The sequence below is a fragment of the Xyrauchen texanus genome, chromosome 27 (assembly GCF_025860055.1).
Source record: "Xyrauchen texanus isolate HMW12.3.18 chromosome 27, RBS_HiC_50CHRs, whole genome shotgun sequence".
Classification (NCBI taxonomy): Eukaryota; Metazoa; Chordata; class Actinopteri; order Cypriniformes; family Catostomidae; genus Xyrauchen; species Xyrauchen texanus.
The window spans coordinates 26,871,589-26,891,311 of NC_068302.1; the positions used below are offsets into that span (position 1 = coordinate 26,871,589).

The 19,723-nt window shown below is 37.6% G+C and overlaps 1 pseudogene; it reads right to left on the reverse strand.

Moving 5' to 3' along the window:
- Positions 1-476: 476 nt before the first annotated feature.
- On the reverse strand, positions 477-7,958 carry LOC127620625 (tumor necrosis factor receptor superfamily member 5-like; annotated as a pseudogene).
- Positions 7,959-19,723: the final 11,765 nt, after the last annotated feature.

A 19,723-nucleotide genomic window follows, 5' to 3' on the forward strand; every position in this document is an offset into this window, starting at 1 on the left:
GCAAAGTCTGAAACATTAACCCATTAGAGTTTGCAAGAAACATAGATCAAGCAACATTTAAGGGAAATTGTGAGATGGCACATTAGATACATGTCAATATTTTTATCACATGGATTATATATATATAGCATATATAGGATTAAAAGGTGTCATTTCTCCTTCTCAGTAAGAAAGCAGTGAGCTTCAGCAGTCTGAGCATTCCTTTGGGGGTCGTAAAAGTCCCCTTTCTTTGGGCAGGAGAATGATTCCTTTGTTCCGTCACGGCTCATTTGCATGTTTCTTATGACCGGTCTGGCTTTGGTTTGAATAACTCAAAAGATGGTAATACCTAGCAGAACACCATTCTAAGGTAATCTTATATTTATATTCAACTAGGACAAATCGTAAGGTTTAATTTGATACCAAGAAACGTGTGTTTAGTACACTTAGAAAGGGAATATACACTGAGGCTATTAAATATGAGGCCTCAGAGTTTAAAACACACAACGAAACAGTTCTAACGAGTTTGATATACCTCAGAAATACACAACATACAGGGATTACACGTATTTCATTAGCAATATGCAGTTCTGTGTTTAACTGAAAAACACACACACACACATTGTTACGTTCAAAGTTTCCCCTTCCTGTCCACACGATAAGCACGTGGTGAGCATGCGGATGTCACATGCGGTTCTCTGTCAATAGTTCATTATCTCTTTGTCAATACATTTATTGTGCTTGTGGAGACTGGTTGGCGCTATTTCAGTAATTAGGGGAGTTTTTAACAGTAAGTTCTTGTTTGTTCGTGAATCTGTTAAGGCCACTGATCCTCCGCCATACCTTACAGTATAAATATTTATTTCCTTTATTATTCTTTCATGTCAAAGAAATTAAGTTTCAATATACCTGTATCCCTGTTTTACCTGACCAAAGAGAAATACAGTTATTAATAATGTATACATCTTTATAGTGTACTGTATATACAGTATATAGGGTAAGTGTAGAGGGTAAAGTCAGGTAAATTGGGCCATTAAATCAAATGTACCAGATAACTTTGTTGCTACAGTCCTTTAAGAATCAAGAGCCAATGACTGTAAATATATAAAATGTTGCTGTTCTTTTCTTTACATGAGGTTTAAATGTTTAGTATGTACTGTTGATATTATATACATTAATATTGCAGCATTTAAATGTTAACATTTATTCTCCTTTACCATTTAAAGTCATAAAATGATTTGTCACATAGTTTGACACAGAATGACAGAAGAAACCTGACACACACACAAACACACACACTTTTAAAATATTGCCCAATTTACCTGACAACATCAACATTATCTACTGTATGTTCTATTGTTCGATTCTACTGATTTAATCTGGTTGTTGTATTTTCATAGAAAGTCCATTAGGAAAACAACTACAGATTTAATATAAATGCCACTACATCACACAACTATTTTTAAGAGGGTGGAATTAACCTTACGTGAACTTGCAGATTGTTTCTTCTTCCAAATATATATTATAACAATTAATGCAAATATTACAGCTCCTATGATGCAAGTAGTGATGATTGCTGGAGCAACAGAAGGTTTTCCACATTCAGCATCAGATGAATATGTTCCTGGTATTATTTCAGTAAGCCCCATGTCCTCACACCTGTGAATATTATACAGTTTTGTAATACATAAAAATGATAACAAACAGTAAACCACACAATCAGCTCAAGTGAACACTCACTTTGTGTGCGTGTAAGCAGGATGAGAAAGATCCATTTGAATATTTTTCACCTGTACAGTTTGCACACACAGTATCTGTGGAGCCAGTACCTGCAGAGACAGTAAACATATAGATTATGGATGTTTTCATCTTTTGCAAATTATGCAATAAGATATCTTGCATACAATTTGAATACAGTAACAACTCATTTTAATCCTTTCAAAGCGCAGCAGAGAAATGCTGTTGAGCATTTATAGACTTAATAAAATACCTTCCTATTTTAACAATAATAAAAAATTATTGTGTTTCATGCACCGTGTGTTTTTATACATTCGTTTTAGATTATTACCTGCTTGTTTGATGTATTGTCCTGGGCTGCATTTAGAGTGTTCCACAGCAAAAGTGCAGCTGCCTTTACTTTTGGCAATGCAGTAAAATCCCTCCAGTGGTCCACAAACAGTGTCCGAAGACCGAGTGCATGCTTTATTGACTCTTAAGCCTTGGCCTAAGATGGACATGAGTCAGTAAAGATTTATAAAGAATTCTGGCATAGAAAACATCATGCATCAATTTATCTGCTTGTCTTTTAACAGATACATTTGCAGTTGCATCTGAATGAACTGATAATATACCATAAAAATTATTCTTAGATCAAGTATACTGAAAAAATACACCAATGTTGTTGTTGTTTACTTATTATTCTGAAGTTCTTACAACTTTTAGAACACAATAAATACATCTCAATGCACCTTTTCTATAATAATATATATTTTTAGTTAACTGGATTCACCCCAAAATTACAATTATCTCATCATTTACTCACCCTCTTGCAATCCCAGATGTGTTTGACTTTCTTCTGCAGAACACGAATTAAGATTTTTAGAAGAATATCTCAGCTCTTTTGGTCCATACAATGATAGTGAATCGGTGCTATAATATCGAAGCTCCACAAATCAGCATAAAAGTATTCTAATCTATGTGCCTCCAGTGGTTTAATCCATGAATTAAGAAGCGATATGATAGATGTTTGGAGAAACAGATCAATATTTAATTCATTTTTTACTATTAATTCTCCATCTTGCTCAGTCAATCTCCACTTTAAATTTCACTTTCTTCTTATGTTTTTGGTGATTCACATTCTTCATGCATATCGCCACCTACTGGGCAGAGAGAATAATTTCTAGCAAAAATGGACTTAAATATTGATCTGTTTCTCACCCACACCTGTCATATCAATTCTGAAGTCATGGATTAAACCACTGGAGTTGTATGTATTACTTTTATTCTGCTTTTATGTGCTTTTTGTAGCGTCAAAATTTTGGCACCCCTTCAGTTACATTGAATGGACCTACAGAGCTGAAATATTCTTCTAAAAATCGTAATTTGTGTTCTGAATAAAGTTCAGAACACAGATGGCATTTTTGAATGGAATTATGAATTATTTCTTGAAGTAGCACATGGGGGGCCACATTGTACTCCTTTTGAGATATAATGTTCAACATTGATTTGGTTCTTGTATCTTTTAAGCAAAGAAATAGTCGTTTTCTCATTCTAATGCATGATGCACAATTTTCAGAAGTTTTTGTCTGGTGGAATGTTCTGCTGAATTATTTCTGTACAAATGTTGACACTTTTCTATATTTATAAATGCTAAGCATAATTATAAATGATTATATCATCTCTAATTTCCTGGTAATTTATTATACCAATTAATAGAATCTCTACATCAGGGGTCAGTATATAAAAAAAACAACACACATTAACAGATTTATTCTATTACATTATTAATTTAAACCTACTAAAGTTATTCAACCAAATGTAGTGAGTGAATAACAATGTCCTTGTTATTGTTGTTTGATTAATAGCCTTTATATGACATAGCCTACTAGGCACTACTCAATTCGGTTACATGTACACTTCAAGTCTGACATTTTGATGCAAATATACTTTTTTGTCCCACTGTTTAAGTTCACTTTAGACATAAATGACTGCGTTTACATTAAATCCTCATCAAAACAGGCACTGGTGGAATTTTAAAGTGTATTTCACAATTTAGCATTAGCACACAAACCTTAGCCGGCTGTCAATCAAATAACACGCAGCTACAGACGTCATGAATTAAAAAGTCAATCTTTTATTTTTCATCTAGATCAACCAACCAATGGTGCTCTTGCTATCGCGATTGATGTAATGAATGCCCCTTTTCTAGATAAAGCATAAACACCCTCATGCTATCCCAGATTTGTTTGACTATCTTTCTTCTACTGAACACAATCTGAGAATTTGCAAGTGAATGGTGACCAGAAATTTGAAAGTACAATAAGCACATAAATGTAGCAATAAAAATATGAATACGACTCCAGTGGTTTCATCCTTGTCTTCAGAAGCGAAATTATAAGTGTGGGTGAGATCAATCAATAGTGAAGTAGTTTTAAATGTGAATTTTCCTCCCTGCCCATTGGGTGGTGAAATGCACAAATAATGTGAATCCCCAAAAACAAGAGAAGACAAATATTATAGTGGAGATTGATAGTAAAAAAGGACTTAAATATTTATCTGTTAAAAATTCTATCACTTCTGAAGACATGGATTCAACCACTGGAGTCATATGGATTACTTTATGCCACCTTAATGTGCTTTTTTACCATTTTTGACCACCATTCACTTGCGTTGAACGTACCAACAGAGCTAAGATATTCTTCTAAAAACATTTGTTTGTGTTCAACAGAAGAAAGTCCTACACATCTGGGATGACATAGTGATGAGTAAATGAGAGAATTTTTATTTTTGGGTGAACCATCCCTTTAAGCATGACTTTTCTTTTTACTCTATAATGATTGATTTTGAGGATATTTAATTGTGCAAATAAATACAATGGAAACTATTCATATACATTTTGACAAAGATTATTTATATGCATTTAGGAAGAGGAGCTTGACCAAGCACAGAATGGAGAAGATGCCATCAATGCTTTGGAGCAGGAAGATTGAAAGTTTCCTTTCAACACACTGGATGTATTGATTGTCCTTGAAAATGAGTTGGGGCATTTGTTAAAACTTGGGTCAGTGCACTGACTTTTTGGGCTACTTTATGCCCTCCACATCAGCTACCCAAACAAGCCGACACATTTTCTTTCTTTCTTTTTCACACAGTAAATGGTGTTGCATCTTGATGATGGCAATGTCTGGCCAAACTGAACATATCTTTTAAATTAATCGTTTCATTTATAAATACAAACTGTTTCAGTTCTATTTCAGAGAGTTTTGTCCTACATGCTTATATTTCTGCAGTGTTAAATGCATTTTGAATTGTGTTTATTTAGATTTACTGAAATTCTTTTAAGTCATAGCCCACTTGTTTTTATGTTTTTTGTTTATCGTCATGATTTTGTTACGATTTTTGTATTTGAGAACATATTTTGGTTCTAGGAGAGCATGAATATCTATGTTAAATTGTACATTTGTAAACAACAATCAAAACTTTTGACATTCACCAGTTGTCTGTTATTTCTTTAGGTCATTTTATTTCAGAGTTAATTGAAAGTAAATGAATAGAACCTAGAATTTGAAGCTGCTAATACCGCTTACAATTGAGCTAAATTTGATTAAATTGCATAATTGGGTAAACAGAAACTCTTAGGGTTTAGTAGCTGGCATGTCACAGTACATTTTTTAATGGAAGCTCATTAATTTGGCAATAGCACCTATTCTTTTTTTAGGTAATTTTGCTTAAAATTCCTAATGGAATCTGCTTATAAAGTGGGATGCAAACATGTTGCACTATATTTTGAAGCAAATCCAGCACATAATATTTTTTTTCAGTTTGGATATGAGGTTATTTTGAGCTGGAGGAAGAGGGGAGAGAGGGACAGATGTGAAGAAACAACAATGAAGAGGGAGTTTTACAATGGTTGTTATCTCAGGTGGAGATGCTAACTTTGTGAGAGAGTTCTTATGTTTACTTCTCAAAAGTTCTTTATTTTCTCAGGAAGCGATGCTCACTGAGCCCAGTCCACTTCCAGCATTATTTTTACCATCAAGCTACCAGCTTCCATTTACTTGTTGCTGAACAACATCTAAAAAAAAAAAAACATTTTCATTCCTGATGAACATAAAGGGGGCACTCACCTGTATTACACACAGTGCAGGAAAGGCATTTTGTAAAGCTACTGGGTTTATCAATGAAAGTGTACTCAAGGCATGGAACACAAGTTGTACTGGTATCATCTGTGCAGTGCCAATAAACACGATTACCTGAAAAGGCAGCAAATGAAAATTGTCTGTGATTAAGCAATGGTTTAACTTCTTGAAAGAGAGACATTGTTTGTAATTGCTTATTTTAAAAAGATGTCTATTTGCCCAGACTCAGAATACATGATTTTTGTATGACATTGTTATATACTCTATTTAAACACGTTTTTCAACTGAACATACATTTTTTCTTAAGCAGAATAAAGCACAACAGTGCCTGCCCAATTTCTCCAGCATCTTGGATTAAAAAAAAACAAAGCTACAAGACTAACATCTTAAATTAGGAAATAAACTACAATCTCACTTTTCACTGTTGTTTGTCCTGTTTCTCCCGTCATCTGTTCCTGGACTACACTTCCCATAATTCCCTGCTCTCATCTCTGCCAGCTGTCCTTCATTGTCCTCACCTGTGTTTAGTCATTATCCTTTGTGTATTTAAAGCCCTGTTGTTTGTATCATTGGTTGTCAGTTGTTGTATATGTTTTGACCTTGTTCTTGACGTGTTCATGTTTCCTCTGATCCTGTGTTTTTTTTCCCCCATCGTGGATGTTTCTTTTGTTCCCGCGTGTTTACCCCGTTAATCTGTACTTTGTTTATCTTATTAAATACAGTTTTGCTACACCTAGATCCATCTCTTGAACTTCCTTCCAATACGTAACACACGAAGCACTGCGAATAATGTATTAGAATAAAAAATGATGGAAATAAAACTATTGATTTCAAGTTGTTGATTATAAGTATATAAATAATATATTTTAGGTTTTTTGAAAAATATTTAGATATTGGTGGATCTGATTGGTGGATCTCAGGGTAGTGCAGTTCTTTACCAGTGGTTTCAATATTAAAAATCATGTTTTTGTTTAAAAAAGTTTAAATAAGATGACTGATGGCTTCAGCAGAAGCATACACCATAAGTTATCTGTCTGTATAAAGTTTTATCAGTTATTATTTAAAATCAGTTCCCTCTATGGAATAAAAATGAATGGGATTTATACTTCTGAATCCAAACCATTGAGTGTTATAAAGACAATTACCTTCACCAAGGAACTATATTTGAACAAACATGGTGATACAAAAAATCTTATGAACAACTTTGTATAGAATTAAATACATTTGCATTTGTGAATTCAATTTGCCGATTTTCATGGAGTCTTACCTGGTGCACACATGGGACAGCACTGATTGTCATTCTCATATTCAGCATGGCCACATCCACATAAACAAACTTTATAGTTAAGAAGGACAATAATAGTTATAATAACAGTAAATCTAAAAGTGAACATGGTCACATACATCTCAAATATGCAGAGGTGTTTAGTGAGTTAATGTACAAAAGAACATTTTCTTGCATTTCACTACTATGCTGCTCAGTGCTGACATTAGCTGCATAATCGGATGTTTTCATGCCTTAAATTTTAGGGGATTTTACAGAAGAGACATGTGACTGACTGTTCAAGTTTCTTCAAGATGTGATCTACTCATGTGAACAAACTTTCTGCATGCAGGATTCTTACAGAAACAAACTGAAAAATAAAGAAGGAAAAATGCATTTGAATGCCTTTAATTATGGACAATAATAATTGAACATGTACCATACAATTAAATGTTAACTTACATTAATCTTTATCACGTAAAACAATATCAATCAACCAGTTGTGGAGAGAACATTTTTCACTTTCATTTTTTATCTTTCAGAAATCCCCGTTTGACAAGTAGTCGTAAAGAGACTAAATAACACGTGAATATATGAATACAGAATGACTACTATAACAAACATTTATAACACAAATAGCCATTTATGTTTATCGATATGTTTCGTCAACGTCAACGGTCAAAGTTGACACGTTATTGAATGCTTAAGTTACGATTTGCCTCAATAAAAACACTAAAACGACTTACCAAGGGATATAATCTAATTTATCTTCGATTTCATTCCAACGACAACAGACTTAGTTTTGTGGCCTCGAATCCTGGTGAATCGTTCTTTCAGTTTTACTTTATGGCATAGGCTATATTACGGTATATTTCTGTGCTGAAGGGAGCGCTGTAAAGTTGGTTTAGGTTATCGTTATTCTTTGGATATCTTTGGGACCGTCTGAAAACTCCACACACAATCTAAAACGTCACTGGCATACAGCGTTCATTCAATTGGCTTGGATGTTTAATAATAATCATAATTAAAAAAAAAAAAAAAAAAAAAAAGACTGTTTCTGATTTAAAAAAGGCAAAGAATATAAAGATAATTTTGGTGCAACTCAAATGAGCACCTGTGCCAGTGTTATTTGTTGTTGTAGAGATTTGCCACACATGTGTATCAGTAAATTTGAAGTCACAGAGAAATTTATTTTAAGAGTTGCAAGCTTGTAGATTTTTTTTCTCTCCCACAAACCCAACACAAGTTACACCTTCTCAAATTCTTCATTGCAGGTGCACAAATCACAAATCACAAATTAAGAATCTCATACACTGAAATTTTTGCTACAGTTGTTGCAGTAAATATGGTGCAAAACACATTCACACACCCGCATCAAAAAATGTGAAGTCACAGACACATTTTGCTCAGCCGCAAATCAGTATGTGAATTCATCCAACGAGAGTTGCACACTTTTAGAATATTTTCTAACAAAAAAAAAAAATTTCTTTTATATTTTTCTCGCACAAACACAAGTACAAAACTTCAATGGCTTGAATCTGCTGCTACGAGTCTCAAACATTGTTTTTCGCCCGCTCTCCCTTTTGCACGACATGTCTGTGTAAAATATGGAGCAAAAGTGATTTGTGCATCTGTAGAGGCAGCAGGCGGGCACTGTTCAGAGATCAGATAATTTTGGTCAATCAGAAGAGCTAGTTTGGGTGCCTCTCCATTGGCGGATCATGACGCCCGAACAGGGAAAAAAATATAACTTCCATGAGCATCTTCCTGAGCTGGCAATGGCAAATACCAATAAAGGTATTTTTTTCTTTCTTTTTTCCGAAATCACTCACCGTTATACATTTGTTTATAGTTTATATATGCATGCTGGTCACTGCGGTCAAGCCAGCCGCGATTAAAATCCATATAACAGAAAGACGTGCTTTCTGAGTCCTGTTGAGTGCAGAAGATAGCGAGTCTTAGGCTACTATATTTACGAAAACGTGTTTATTAAGTGTCTGTGACGTGCTGGTGTTTATTAATAGGTTTGATTTAGCCTATGTGAAATCTGACTGGTTAAGACTCTTGGATAGGGCAGGTAAATATTTTATAACCAAAGTTTAATTAATTAAATTACATAAAATTTACATATTAGCTACATATAATAAATGTGACTTTTCTGCCTAGGATCTCTCATTGTCATTCATATGTGCCTTGTAATAAACTTTGAATTGTAAATCCTGTAGGTTAATTAAAAGTGCAGTGTTTGAGAAAATTAAAAGATTTGTGCACCTGCAATGAAGAATTTGAGAAGGTGTAACTGTTGTGTTGTGAATGTGGGAGAGAAAAAAAATCTACAAGCTTGAAACTCTTAAAATACATTTCTGTATTTTACAAATACTGATACACATGTGTGGCTAATCTCTACAACTACAAATAACACTGGCACAGGTGCTCATTTGATTTGCACCTAAATTATCTTCATAAGAGAAAAACATAAAAAAAAAAAAAAAAAATCTTTCCGAATGTTGTAATTATTCCCAGTGGATAGACTGACTTACTACATGTGAGATTTTTTACAGCAAGTTTAATAACATGAGTACAGTATTCAATTAATTGAGAAAAAAAAGTTGATGTTAGTCCCTAGTGTATAGTACCTGTCTTACTACAGATAGGGTTGGGGAGTAATGAAATAGGCCTACATGTAACAGGATTACGTATTTAAAATACAAAATACACTACAGTTACAATTTAAATAATTGGTAATTAGAATACAGTTACATTCAAAATGTATTTTGATTAATAAAGAGATTACTTAGCATTTTATTGTCATTTGTTTAATTTAATATTTAGTCCTTTCAGATGAAAAACATTTATACATATAAATTATGTGATCCAAAGTGCATTTGAACAGAAGTGAGACACTTATGTCATGATTTTACAGTAAGCTGGCTGTTTATCAATAATACAGTAGATTGCTGTGAACAGCAATGCATTCTGGGGGCACGCAGCAGTTTATTGGACTGTTGTATCACATGAACCGCATACTGCTGTAAATTTCAAATGTACAGATGCATTGTGGGATATTTACCAGTCGAGATTATAGTGAGTGATTCACAACTGTGGTAAGTGACAAAATGCTGTATTAACACAACACAACATTTAAAAATCATCAGATAAAAAAAATAAATAATAATTATATATATATTATAGGTACAGTCAGGTCCATAAATATTGGGACATCGACACAATTCTAATCTTTTTGGCTCTATACACCACCACAATGGATTTGAAATGAAATGAACAAGATGTGCTTTAACTGCAGACTTTCAGCTTTAATTTGAGGGTATTACATCCAAATCAGGTGAACGGTGTAGGAATTACAACAGTTTGTATATGTGCCTCCCACTTTTAAGGGACCAAAAGTAATGGGACAATTGGCTGCTCAGCTGTTCCATGGCCAGGTGTGTGTTATTCCCTCATTATCCCATTTACAAGGAGCAGATAAAAGGTCCAGAGTTAATTTTAAGTGTGCTATTTGCATTTGGAATCTGTTGCTGTCAACTCTCAATATGAGATCCAAAGAGCTGTCACTATCAGTGAAGCAAGCCATCATTAGGCTGAAAAATCAAAACAAACCCATCAGAGAGATAGCAAAAACATTAGGTGTGGCCAAATCAACTGTTTGGAACATTCTTAAAAAGAAAGAACGCACCGGTGAGCTCAGCAACACCAAAAGACCCGGAAGACCACGGAAAACAACTGTAGTGGATGACCAAAAAATTCTTTCCCTGGTGAAGAAAACACCCTTCACAACAGTTGGCCAGATCAAGAACACTCTCCAGGAGGTAGGCGTATGTGTGTCAAAGTCAACAATCAAGAGAAGACTTCACCAGAGTGAATACAGAGGGTTCACCACAAGATGTAAACTATTGGTGAGCCTCAAAAACAGGAAGGCCAGATTAGAGTTTGCCAAACATCTAAAAAAGCCTTCAAAGTTCTGGAACAACATCCTATGGACAGATGAGACAAAGATCAACTTGTACCAGAGTGATGGGAAGAGAAGAATATGGAGTAGGAAAGGAACTGCTCATGATCCAAAGCATACCACCTCATCAGTGAAGCATGGTGGTGGTAGTGCCATGGCGTGGGCATGTATGGCTGCCAATGGAACTGGTTCTCTTGTATTTATTGATGATGTGACTGCTGACAAAAGCATCAGGATGAATTCTGAAGTGTTTTCGGGCAATAATGCTTCAGAACTCATTGGACGGCGCTTCACAGAACAGATGGACAGTGACCCGAAGCATACTGCGAAAGCAACCAAAGAGTTTTTTAAGGGAAAAAAGAGGAATGTTATGCAATGGCCAAGTCAATCACCTGACCTGAATCCGATTGAGCATGCATTTCACTTGCTGAAGACAAAACTGAAGGGAAAATGCCCCAAGAACATGCAGGAACTGAAGACAGTTGCAGTAGAGGCCTGACAGAGCATCAACAGGGATGAAACCCAGCGTCTGGTGATGTTTATGCGTTCCAGACTTCAGGCTGTAATTGACTGCAAAGGATTTGCAACCAAGTATTAAAAAGTGAAAGTTTGATCTATCATTGTTAATCTGTCTGACTGATAAATATATATATATATTTATTAAGTATCATACATGTACCGACTTTGAAAGATGCTGTTGGCACAAACTGAACAGTGTTCTTGTCACAGTGAACTCACGGAATCATGAGCCCGTCGTAATTAGTTATTTTTATGTGTTTTTTGCATTTATTGGCTGTAGAAGAACAGGGAGCCCTGCAACTGATATCATTGCCCCAACAAACCCCCCACTGAACATTGTATCAGTCTGAGATTACAGAAAAAATAGAGACAGCCTAAATAGATAGGCAAAAACTCCAAGAAGCTTGGAACATTCTGTCTGCCAACAACCAAGAAAAACTGTGTCCAGATGTAAGTAGGAGAATTGGTGCTGTTATAAAACAAAGGTGGTCACACTGAATATTGATTTAGCTTTTTATGTTTACTGGACTTTGTATGACATTAAGTGATAAATGAAAATTATTTTTAAAGAGATCCTCACTATGCCATACTTTCAGTGTGCATAAAACTTTTGCACAGTACTCTGTGTGTGTGTGTGTGTGTGTGCGACTTGTCATCTGTAAGATGCGCCTGCCATTCTTCCACTCCGGTGGTGGGTGTAAACCCAGGGCCCCTTTCAAACCCAAAAGTTGCAAGGCCTGGTCTAGGCTAGCTGATGAAAGTTGCAAGCGAGAATTTCAGCATCGCTTGCAGCTGGAGTTGGCATCGTCCCCCACTCCTCTGGATGTCGAGGGGAAATGGGCGAGGTTTAGGGCTATGGCTCATGTAACTGCAATGGCAGTTTTGGGCACACGGTCCAGACCTCCTCAGAAACCCTGGCTGACAGAGGAGGTGTTCAGGCTGGCTGAGAAAAAGCGACAGGCCCACTCTCATCGTCTACAGCATCCCACGCCAGAGAATGAGGAGGATTACCGCAGCCTTCGCTCGGAGGTTCGGAGAGCTGTGAGGCGCTGCAAGGATGGTTGGTGGTCGCGGGTTGCTGAGGAGATGGAGTCTGCCTCAGTGGCCCACGATCACAAATCGCTCTTTAATTCTATCAAAAAGTTACTTGCAGCCACACCTATTACCATCATTAGGGGAAAGAATGGTGATCCAATCTCCGACCCCCAGAAACAGGTTTACAGATTTGCTGAGCATTTCTGTGAGGTCCTGGGGAGGGAAGTCCCTGAGCCTGGAAAACATTGTGGGACAAAGTGGGGATGACCCTGCTGGGGCTCGTGGTGCCACAAATATTGAAGGAAGAAGTCACTCCTTGTGGGTGGCTGGCTGAGGTACCATCTTTAGAGGAAGTACTGAAGGCGATCCAGAGCCTGAGGCCAGGAAAGGCACCGGGCAGAGATGATCTCCCCAGTGAAATGCTGAGGGAGGGTGGTGTTTGTGCACAGACTGCCCTACATGACATCATAACAACAGTCTGGACCACTGGGCGGGTTCCGCAGGATTGGAAGGATGCCCTGGTGGTCCCTCTCTTTAAAAAGGGGACCGCTCAGATTGTAATAACTATAGGGGCATCTCACTCCTCAGTGTGCCAGGAAAGGTCCTGGCAAGGATTATTCAACATCGCCTTGCCAGGCACGCTGAGGAGAGACTTGCGGAGCCCCAGTGTGGTTTCAGGAAGGGCGGTCTTGCACAGATGCCATATTCTCTGTCCGTCTGCTACAGCAGAGGTGTAGGGAATTCCAGCAAGACCTACATCTCTGCTTTATTGACCTGGTCAAGGCCTATGATACCATCAGTAGGCCTGGGCTCTGGGTTGTTCTTCGTGCTTTGAGTCCCAGACCCGCTGCTCGCGATCATTAAGGACCTTCATGATGGCGAGCGGGCCCGGTAAAACTACGTGGTCGGGAGTCGGAGCCATTCCCTGTTCACCTTGGAGTGCGACAGGGATGTCCTCTGGCCCCCACATTATTTAATATCTATTTTGACCATGTGGTTCGTGAAGCCTTCGATGGCTGTACTGGAGGAATTTCCATCTGGTACAGATATAATGGGAGGTTGATCGATGCCCGGTGCGGTCAAGGGATGGCTCCCTATTGGTCAACCACATTATGTATGCTGATGATCTGGTGATTGCTGCTCACTCAGAGGAGGAGTTGGAGCGCTGCTGATGAACCTGGAGCTTGCCACTAAGAGATGGGGCCTGACCATCAGCCCAACCAAAACTAAGCACCTTCCTGGGTATTATGTACCAACGGACACTACACCCCCACAGCTCCCAATTGGTGATGGGGCAGTTGTGGAGAGAGTGGAGTGTTTTCCATACCTGGGAAGTGTGCTTATGACCAGCACCGGTTTGACAGCAGAGGTCTCACTCCGAATCAGTCGAGCGGCATTATCTTTTCATCGGCTGCGTAACGCTGTGTGGAAGCTACCCGGTTTGTCGCTCCGCACAAAGCTTCAAGTATTCTCGGCCACGGTCATTCCCTCCCTTCTCTATGCTTGCGAAACGTGGACCCCCCTAATGGAACATCATCGCCGGCTAGAAACATTTAGGCTGGCCTGCCTAAGATCCATCCTGGGTTTAACCAGGCTGGATTGTGTGAGGAGCTCACAAGTCTTTGAAAGATGTGGACAAAGTCCCATCGGTGAGCTCCTCCGGCAGGCAAGGTTGCGTTGGCTGGGTCATGTAGCCCGCATGCCCGGCCACCGCATGCCTAAACAGTTATTGTTTGGCCGGATAGAGGGGGCTAAGCAGGCGCGGCACGGGCTGGAGAAGAGATGGAGTGATGTGGTACAGGAGGATCTGGAGCTGAGTGGACTTGCCGACGACTGGTACCAGCAGTGTCAAGATCGGCCTCTTTGGAGGAGGCTTGTGAAGGATGCTGCTGGCCAGTTGGAGGCAGTCGCCCTCCAACAACAATGGAGGGCAGAGGAGCGACGCTCACAACAACGAGCAGAGCGCAGGGTGGCTAAAGCACAGCAATTTGGCACAGTAGGGGGCACAGGTGGTGCATCAACCAGTCATCTCAGTCATTCGACCCATGTCACCGGTTGGATCTGTCCCGTGACCTCCTGCCAGCGGGCGTTCGACACTTCACGTGGCCTTAACGTGCACATAGCCTGGCACAAGCGTCGTGGTGACGTCACTGCCACTTAGTGGCGAATGGCGGTTGTTTGTTTGTTTTTGTGTGTGTAAATATATACACACACACACACACACACACACACTATATGTCAGTCAATTAAACTACGATAAGTGTGAGTATGACTAATTGAAAGATCTAGTCCCCACATAGGTTGCTTATTCACTGCTATTAATCTACCGGTAGATTGTGGCCATCCATTTTCTTACAGCAATCATGAAGCTGTGTTCTTGATTTATGTTAGAGCGTCAACACCAGTCTTGTGGGTCGCTTTGATCTTGCCATGAAAAAGGCTTGCAAATAAACACGTCTCATTCTGCGTTTTGGTGATAGTTAATACTTGATGTGCTTCTATGGTAATTAAAATTAGCCTTACATAGGCTGAAGTCCCATCTGGGCTTGTTTTGTACATCAAATAGCGCTAGGAGCTCCTTTCTTCATAATTTTATCGCTGACAGGGAAGCGCTGTCAGAGATTCTTTTATTTATCTAGATAACAACCTTAGCGTCTCTATAATAGAAGAGAGCATAAAGGTCAACTAGTGTGTTACAACAGTACTGCCAAATGCTGTTTTATGCTAAGCTTGTAGGCTTGACGGGCTCTGGCATTGTGGCGTGTGCATCAGTGTAATGACTCCGGGCGTTTCACACCAGTGTTTAAGCTGTATTAACGGTCAATGCGTTAATCAAAATTAAGAAAATATGCTGCATTAAACTTTTTTTAATTAATTGCATGTATTAACGTGTTAATTGTGACAGCTGTAATATTTATGTACTGTATATTAGACTTGCCACGGTATCCTATTTTCACACCGGTGCGGTGTTCACGTTCAAACCGGCTAACACCAGTATTATTTCTGGTTGGACGCTAAGTGGTACTATGGGGTAACCTTCACAATAATGCAAGGCAGCTTTATTTCAAACTTTGAATTGTATATTTTATTTATTTTAACTAAAAATTAAAATTAAACTTAAAAACGTACATTTAAAATTGTGTTGTTCAACTTTTAGAAAGATGGCTTTTCAACAGTTGTGAAGGGCAACATCTCTTTGGAAACTAACCTACTTCATCCGTGCATTCTCTACAGGTCACAATATTTTTAAATATATATATATATATAATGTATTAATTAAAATATTGCGATCAAATTGTGAAAAATATTGTAATTTTAGAAAATTGTATTCATTTAGTTAAAAAACAAAGACATTTCTAAATTCAAATAACACTTCAAACTAAATGAAAAAACTATTAAAATAATGAAGTGGTAAAAAAAAAAAACATGTATAACCACCTACCTGTCTGTGTCAACTGCAGAAAATTACTAATACAAATTAAGATATAAAAACAATTCTAAATATAAACATAATAATAATTATGATGATAACAATGGCGTAAATATAAATCATGGTTTGAAGTGAACGTGTTTTTGTATTATTTTATGATTTAATCACAGATGTATAGGCTGCAGAGTTGCGTTCAAAACTAACTGCTCTGTGGAAATAAAGTGAACTGAACTCAAAGCACCTTCTGAGCTGAGATGTCAATGACCAAAATTTTTTTCAGAAGACTGAAACAAAGAAAGAGTGAAAACCCTTTACATACGCGTGTTCCACGAGACAGCATGCCTCCAAACAAACAGTCAGACATGCGCAAAGAAGGCTTTTCTCTCATCTGTTCTTAAAAATATAATAAAGTGTGTTTCTTCAAGTGCGTGTCTGTGTCTAACAGCATTTCTTGTGTTATTCTAATTCCGATACATCTTACAGTTACCCATCGTGCACATAATATTCGCTACCTGCAATTAAACATCTTCTGTCAATGCATATACTTTGCTGCCTGTGTAATTTGGTACGTTGGTAAAAAAACATCTGGTGTTCAATGTGTTATTTAGGTTCATTTATCAGGGGTTGCAAACTCTTCATTAGGCAACTATTCCTTATTTTAAGGCTATTCTATTCGTTAGGCTATTGTATTGATATTGGAAGTTCCATTCATAATGTTTCCACCGGTATAAAATTTCACACTGGTATTGTCCCTTGTACTGAGTAAAACCGGTAACACCATACACCATGGCAACCCTACTGGATATTAGGGCTGGGAAATTTATCGCACATATTTCTGCGATTAAAACTTAACTGTTTAAAAAAATTAATGCAGTATCAGTTTTTTTTTTCACTTTCTTAAACTTAAACTCACCACTTCCTGTGGCTAAAATTGGAATATATAAATTTCCAGAAGGTACACACTCTACTCATTTATTATCTATAAAAACGGGAGTAGGTTTACTGTAACGAGAATGGAGACTTCACCTGCAAGTGGTGAGCCAGGAGTGGTAGAGATACAACCAAGCTGCTGTTTTCTTCGTATTGCCTGAAAACACTCCCTCATTGTCATCTGAGCCAGGGTCAAAAACAAAAGTGTGCGAGAGACACCTCGATATTTGCGCGATAGAGACTGAATGGCAGCCAGAGAAAATAACAATTTTGAGATTTTAAACTTTAGCAAATTAAACTTCAGCATTAAATTTTTTTTATATCTGTATAGGGATGGGTATGAGTATATACTCGGACGTGGCAGCAATGATCGATCATGAAAACGATGATTGATGGTGATCATGCATGATGTGACTTTTCACTTAATTCAAATTCAGGGACATGAACAACTAAACACAAACGTATCAAGGAGGGAGCTTCTTTTTAATTTTGAGATTGATTACGTTGTGATTTTGAGGGGTACATTGATTGTCAGAGACATCTCATAGCAACCAAATTGATATACGATGCAGCAAAGCTATGGTTATGATAATCAAAAGAGAGTGTAATTAACCATGTTTTGAACACCTCTCTCTGCAAAACATTTGCTAAACATGTTTTATTATCATTTAATATAAGAACTTTGACTCGTTAATGGATATTATTTAATAAAAGTGAATGTTTGTCACTGATTGTAAACCTCCCTGCCCTGGGTGCTGAAATGTTTGCGTTATGTAACACATGCCTACATCTCGACGAAATGGGAGTTGAAGATTTCTGCACGAGGTTCCAAGTTAGAAGTCCGACATAAAGTGTCATTCCAGTGCACTTTCCCCAGTTGAAAGGTGGAAATTCCAACTGTCTGAGTTGAATGGAACGCTTCATGAATCAACACGGCAACAACAATACGGAGCGTCGTGGCTTTCCCCACAGGAGCGAACACTTCGGGAGACACACACACACCCCAGGTGTGTGGCAGTGGACTCAACGTATATACAGCAGGTGAATGTTTCAAACAGCTAGACAGAGCGTAGCTAAATGGAACAGAATGCAGCAACTTCAAAACTGAACTTGAACTTAACAAGCATATTAAAAACGTGATGGTTATGGTGTCTCCTGTTAAGCCAACTGCGATATGAAAATAGACGGTTCAGACGGTCACTAAAAAAACTGATGCGTGTTTACTAAGATTATTACAATAACCTGAAAGAAAAACATAGAGATGCATGTTGTGCACATTCTTTTATTGTGTTGGGCAGTGAATCTTCACATAATGACAAAATATGATGCATTATATTTTGAATATCCAATCTTTTGCATATTTAACAGATTATTTTATAACACCACAGATTATTTTATAACACTACAGGAACACCTGTACACTATAGTTGTACAGAGTGGTTATCTGAGTTACTGTAGCCTTTCTGTCAGCTCGAACCAGTCTGGCCATTCTCCGTTGACCTCTCTCATCAACAAGGCATTAATGTCTGCAGAACTGCCGCTCACTGGATATTTTTCACATGATTGGCTGATTAGATAATCGCATGAGTAAGGCGTAGAGGTGTAATTAAAAAAAGTGGTCGGTGTATACACACACACACACACACACACATATATATATATACACTTTACATATATATATATATATATATATTTTAACTCACCACATGGTCCAAATGGCCCTTTTTTTCCATTTCTTTTTTTTTTTTGCCTTACTGCAATTCTTTTTTTATTGCTTTACAGCAATAATTATAGTGGTTGAAATATTCACAGTCCATCTTAGAGGTGTGAATCTTCACTGGCCTCACGATTCGATTACGATTCAAATGGTAATGATTCAATTATAAAACAATTCTCAATGCATCACGATTCATCTTGTCCTTCAATATCTTTCTTTTTTCAGTTTCTTCCTAATTTACTTTTTACTCTATTTTTTCCCTTTCAGCTTTTTAATTAAATGCTATTTTAAAAATCAGAATGAGTCACATTACATATACTGGCCTTTTACATTCAGCATGAGCTGTGAACAAAACATGGAACATCCACAAGACTAAATAAATGGTTTATAGTTTAAAAGAGTATATCAGTTTTTCAGTTTCTTTCTTTAGAACATAATAAAAAAATCTCTTAAAAGCACAAAAAAAATATTGGTTCTCAATCAAAATACGTATGTAACCTCCGTTCCCTGATGGAGGGAACGAGACGTTGTGTCAGAAAGGCGACACTAGGGGTCTCTCTTGAGCTCCGATATATACCTCTGTTCTATGAAAAAAGGCCAATGAGAAGTTGGCAGACGGTATTTGCATATCCCGCCCCCGGACATACGGGTATTTAAGCAGGGCGAATACAGGAGTTCATTCAGGATTTTTCTGAGGAGCCGGAAATGGTCCGGCCACAACAGTGGCTCGGCTCAGCGACGTGGTGGGGAAGACACAATGTCTCATTCCCTCCATCGGGGAACGGAGGTTACATACGTAACCTAGACGTTCCCCTTCTGTCGCATACGTAACCTAGACGTTCCCCATTTCTTTTCTTTTTTTGCCTTACTGCAATTCTTTTTTTATTGCTTTACAGCAATAATTATAGTGGTTGAAATATTCACAGTCCATCTTAGAGGTGTGAATCTTCACTGGCCTCACGATTCGATTACGATTCAAATGGTAATGATTCAATTATAAAACAATTCTCAATGCATCACGATT